The following is a 6,483-nucleotide window of genomic DNA, read 5'->3' as shown; positions in this document are numbered from 1 at the left end:
TGCTTTTTAATCCTAACACTTGGGAAGAAGACATAGGTAGATCTCTGAGTTCAAGTCTAGCTTGGTCTACATGGTGAGTTTCAGAAAAGTCAGGGTTGAACAAAGGAACAAAAGAAAGAAGGAAAAACTGAAGAACGGAAGAAGAAGAAGAAAGACAGAATGAAAAAGAAAGAAGAAAGAAAGAAACAAAGGAGAGAAATACTAATTTCAGCAACTATTTTATTTTATTCATTCTTTCTTTATTTATCTATTTATGTACTGTAGGAGTTGGAAAAGGAAGAGGAGAAGTAAGGAGGAGAAGAGAAAAAAAGAGGAGAGGCTAGGAGAGGAGAGGAGAGGAGAGGAGAGGAGAGGAGAGGAGAGGAGAGGAGAGGAGAGAGACAGAGAGAGAAAGAGAGAGAGAGAGGCTGATGTTCATGTGTCTGTAGCAGTCAAAGGTATATCTAGGTTGGGTATTGGGTTACACTTCTAATTGTATGGGCATCTTGTTACTGATCATTACTAAATATATAAGTCTTTGATTAGTCTTTAAGCATTAGAGTCTCATCTTTCTACTGGATCCGTGTGGATGACGGGATGATCTATGTACTGCCTTGCCTTTCGGAGATAGCGTAGAAGATTGGCAGAGCCATCTCAGATGGTTGTGTCTCATGGATGGCAGGGATGGTGTTTCTTTCTGGCCATTTCTAGCTGTGGCACGCATGAGGCCTCCAGCCAAGAATCATGACAGCTGAGCTAGGCAGGGCTGCCACAGCTTAGATAGTTAGCTTAACCACAGGCTGAGTTTAAATAATTACAACAATAATTTACTATTTTTATTTTTGTTTTTTTGTTTTTGGTTCTACCTTAAGTTTGTGGGCTATCCTGGTTGAGGTTCCTGGTCATCCACGAAATGTTCAACATGGGCTTCTTTTCATGGCTTGGGCTACTAGTTAGACCAGTCACTGGTGTGTTACTCCTACAAGTTCTGAGGTACCTCTGCCACAGCACACTGTGTAGGTTATGGCTGGGGTAGTGTCCTAGTCTCACCAACTAGAAGCCTTGCCTAGTAACAGAAGTTGACCAGCATTTTTGTCCTCTGTTATTAAGTGTCTTCACTAAAGTCTTCCCCATAGGTGCTCCCACTGCACTAGATTTCCACATCACTCCAAAAATTTCCCCTATTTATGTCATCTCACTCCATTTTTCTCACTAATTTCCTCCTTCAGCAGCCTGCTTGTTTTTGTCCCTATTGTCATCTGGCCATGTCTACCCATAAAGTCTTCTCTATTTTCCCTTTCAAGGGAAATTCATGCTTTCCCTCTAATACCCTCCTTGTTCCTTAATTTCTCCGTGTCTGTATTTTTGTGGTGTGATTATCCTTTACTTAACAGTAAAGGACATTCAGTCACTATATTTTTTCTAGTCCTGATTTTTGGCCTGCAAATTTCATGATGCTATTTTTAAACCACTGGGTAATATTCTATTGTGTAAATGTACCACATTATTGTTATGCATTCTTTGGTTGAAGGACCTCAATGTTGACTGCCATTTCCGGCTACTTTTTAAAAGGGCCACAGTGAACACACTTGTGCAAGTATCTTTGTGGTATGGTGAAGCATCATTTGGGTATACAACCAAGAACGGTATATAGTTGGGTCTTGAAGTAGATTGATTCTCAATAGTATGAAGAAATGTCATATTGATTTTCATCATGGCTGCACAAGTTTGAACTCCCACCAGCAGTAGAGGAGAGTTCCCTTTGCTCCTTCTTCTTCATAGCATGAGAAATCACTTTTGTTATTGATCTCAGCCTTTCAAAGATAAGTAAGACAAAAATCTCAAAGTAGTTTTGACTTGTATTTCCCTAATGGAAAAGTATGTTGTACACTTCTTCAAGTGCTTCTTAGTCATTTGAAAGTACTGTATTAAGTATTCTCTGTTTGCATATGTATACTAGTTTTAAATTAGAATATTTGGTCTGTTGATATCTAGTTTCATGAGTTATTTATGCATTTTTGAAATTAGTACTCTATCATATGTGGAGTGGCTGAAAAGATATTCACATTTGCATGATGGCATTATGTCTTATTGACAGTGTACTTTGCCTTACAGAAGCTTTTCAGTTTCAAGAGGTTCCATTTATTAATTGTTGATCTTAGTGTAGACACAATCTATTCAATGTTTAGGAAATTGTCTCCTATACTGATGCATTAAAATTATTCCACAATTTCAATTCTGTAAGCTTCATTGTATCTGGTTCTATGTTAAGGTCTTTGATCCATCTGGACTTGAGTTAAAGCAGGATGGTAGAGATGGATCTATTTGCATTGTCCTACATTAAGTTACCCAGTTCAACCAGCACGATATCTGATGGTATCTCTTTTCTCTATTTGTATTTCTGGGTTTATTGTCGAACATTAGGTGTTCATTGGTGTGTGTATTTATGTTTGTCTGTGTCTTTATTGTGTTTATATTGTTGAGCATGTCTGGTTTTTTTGCTGAGAAAAATGAAGATTTCATTACTATGGTTTTGTAGTACAGTTTGAAATCAGGTATGATGATACTTCCAGAAATCTCTTATTTATTAAGAAATACTTGTTTTCTTGTTTTTCCATATGAATTTAAGTAATATCCTGTCAAGGGCTATAAAGAATTGTGCTGGAATTTTGATAGGAAATTCATTGAATATGTAGATTGCTTCTGGTAGGATAAATATTTTTCTATGTAAATTTTATCGATCCGTGAGCATAAGAGATCTTTTCATCTTCTGACATCTTCTTAAAGTTCATTCTCTAAAGACTTGAAGTTTAATCATACAAGCCTTTCTTTTGTTTGGTTAGAATTATCTCAAGATTCTAATATTTATAGCTATTGTGACCAGTGTTATTTTCCTGACTTGTTTTTCAGTCAATTTTATTTGTCGTTCGTGTACAGGAGGGCTACTGACATTTTTTCTTGGTTTTATATTGGTTACTTTATTTATTTACATTTCAAATGTTGCCCCCCTTCTAGGTTTCCTCCTTTGTAAACCCCTCATCCCATCCCAAATTTCTCTGTAACTATAAGGGTGCTCCCCCACCCACTCACCCACTCCTACCCCACTACCTTAGCATCCCACCAACCTGGTGCACAGAGCCTCCACAGGACCAAGAACCATTGATCGTAGATAAAGCAATCCTCTGCTACATATGCAGCTGGAGCCATGGGTCTCACCTACTTGTTAGTAGGTGGTTTGGTCTCTGGGAGCTCTGAGGTTTCTGGTTTGTTGATATTGATGTTCTTCCTATGGGCTTGCAATCCCCTTCCACTTCTTCAGTCTTTCCCCTAACAGCCCTATTGGTGTCCCTCTGCTCAGTTCTATGCTAGGCTTTGAGCATCTACAACTCTATTGGTCAGATACTGGCAGTCTCTCAGTGGACAGCCATACCAGACTCCTGTCAGAAAGCACTTCTTGGCATTAGCAATAGTATCTGGGTTTGCTGTCTGCAGATGGGATGGATCCCTAGGTGTGGCAGTGTCTAGTAGCCTTTCCTTCAGTCTCTGTTCCACTCTTTGTCCCTGCATTTCCTTAAGAAAGGGACAATTCTGGGTTAAAATTTATGAAATGGGTGGCTGACCCCCTTTCTCAACCAGGGGCTATATCAATCCACCAGATATGGTCTCTACAGGTTGTATCTCCCCTTTTTGGATATTTCGGCTATTGTCATCCCTGTTGCATCCTGGAAACCTCTTGCTTCCCTGACATCTGAGACTTTCTAGTGGCTATGCCCAATTCTCCACCCCATACTGCTCCATATTTCTATATTTCACAATTTTTCTGACCCTCTATACTTCTTTCCTGTCTCTCCTAATACCAGATTCTGTCCTCCCATTTTAACTCCCCCTCCTCTCTCCCTGCAAGGTCCCTCCCCGGAACAATGGAAGAAGTCTAGAGACAGACACCCTACCCAGCCTTTAGGCAGACATAATTTAGGTTTGGGCAGGAGCTATTAATCAGGATTGGATATATAATGAAAAATAGCTATGAATTTAAAAGAGTACAAGTAGTATTAAGTGAGAGGATTTGGATGGAGCATGGAAGGTGGAATTACATACATATATATATGCATTTTTATATAAATATGTATATCTAAATTTATATAAATTTCATATTTGTATATATGTAAATATATAACTATATATAAATATACAATATACAAATAAATATATACATACACATAATCATATATATCATATACATATATATCATATATACACATACACACACATATATATTATATAGTTATATAATATATATATTATAATTTCAATTATTCCTAAATATTCCTAAATACATAAGTACAGCCTGGTCTGCTTGTATTATATTAGTTTTACTGTTTTTTCAGGGCTGACCATTTAGTATTGGATAAAGATTTGGTGAGGTCTTTTCAGATGGACTTTATTTCTTTGAGTCTAATCATTTTTTGTTTGTTCTCTTTTCTCCACGGTTCAGGACTCTTAGGTTTTCCCTATATACGTTGCCATGTCTATGGCTGTTGGTCTTATTCAGCACTAGTTTGCATAATCAGGTTGGTGAGACCTTATATGTGTAGGTTCTGATCTTACATGGAGACACAATCTCACAGCAAACTTCCTGGTCTTCTGGCTCTTATAATAATTTCTTCCAATATCCTACAATGATTCTTTGGCTCAGTAGTTGTTTTCTCTATGTATCTGTTGGAACAGAGCTCTACAACTTTGAATTTCATTGATTCTATTTTTCTCTATTGGTCTCTGTTTGTCACAAAGAATAGTTTTTTTTTTTTTTATGAGTAGCAAGGACTACATTTATCTATGGGTTTAGGAATCAATGTTTAGATAATTACATATTATCTGGGTGATTTCACTTATCCTGAATAGTTGGCTAGGTTTTTAATATCAGGCATGTTTTCACTCATGTTGAGTGATAGCAGCAGTGGTTGGCATTACTCTTAATCCCTTCTCCACAACCATTACATCATCATTTTAAACATGTTGTGTTCCTTTGTTTCTATACCTTTGACGAATATTGTAATTTTATTAAGCTAAAACTTTGAATGCTACTATGTGCTGTATAATTGACTAATACAAGAAATGGTTTTTGATGTATGTGAAATAATGTATGCATTTTACAAAAGAAATGTACTTGTACCAAATATATTAGATTGAAGCATGTAAGTATTATATTGTATATAACACTGTTTCATATAGTTAACATAAAAATTTGATTTATTATACAAAAGAAAGTATTATAGTGTCTCATTTAGTTAACATCTCTTACAGTCACAATTGAATTTAAGAATGAAATACGGCTACTTGGAACTTTACCCAAATAATTGAATGGTTTAACATGACCTGAAGAAGCTTACACAGCACCATTAATTTAACAAGACAGACATTCTATTCTTTATAGAGATTCTCTTCAGATATGGCTGGGAATAAGTTAAATTCCTGCCTGTAAGGGAGTGAGGTGGCTCAGATTCCCGTGCACTTTTCCTCATCTTGATTGGATCTTTTTGTGTTCAGTTAGTTTGAGCCTAAACCAATCTATCACTGACTATCAGGCTCCTGCAAACAACTTTGTAGAAGTACAAAACTTTTGTTAGATTGTTTGTATGGTGATTTCTGCCAGAAGATCTTTGTTATTTTTCTGTTATTTCCTGAAGACTCTACTCTTGTTTTTTTCTATAAGGATAAACTAAGATTTATAATAAATCTCGTAGCTTACTTGTTTGTCCCTATACACATTGATACTGTCATGTTTATTCGGGCTTAAAGGGTAGTATATATCAGTTAACACATATTTTGTATATATTTTTAAAATTTTCTCCTTTTCAGATTTTTAGTTTATTTGTATTTGTCTGTCTGTTTATGTGCATGTGTACAGGTGACCATAAAGGGTAAATGTAGCATAAGTCTTTGAAGTTGGAACTGTAAACAGTTGTGATCTTCTTGTTGTGGATTCTGGTTAACCACCTTGGGGCTTCTGCACAATGATCAGGTATTCTTAACCTCTGATCATTCTCTTCAGCCACTGCACTCATCTTTTTAAATATGTTTTGTCTTCCTTTTTCTCTATATCATCCTATTAATGCTCACTTCTCCTAAAACACTTTCTCAAATGGACATATTATCCCGTTGATAAGCTCAGCTTTACTTATACTGCCTCTAGAAAAGTATTACACATCAGAAGGACTATGTTCATCACTTACAAAGAGCAAGATAAAAATTATCTGGAGTATTGAGAAGATGTCTCAGTGAGAAAGACACTTGCCATGGAAACCTAATAGCCTTACTTCTTTAAGGCCAATACTTCATGCTAGGAAGTGAAAATGTCATTCAAACTCAGTCATCTTACCTCCACATGATTTCAAATGACAAGGTAGTCTGTCTGCCTGTCCTTCTGATTGTCTTTCTCTCTGTTTCTTTCCCTTTTTATCTATCTATCTATCTATCTATCTATCTATCTATCTATCTATCTAT

Source organism: Grammomys surdaster, unplaced genomic scaffold (genome assembly GCF_004785775.1).
Source record: "Grammomys surdaster isolate TR1022 unplaced genomic scaffold, NIH_TR_1.0 257, whole genome shotgun sequence".
Taxonomy (NCBI): Eukaryota; Metazoa; Chordata; class Mammalia; order Rodentia; family Muridae; genus Grammomys; species Grammomys surdaster.
Note: the sequence above shows the minus strand (reverse complement) of the source record.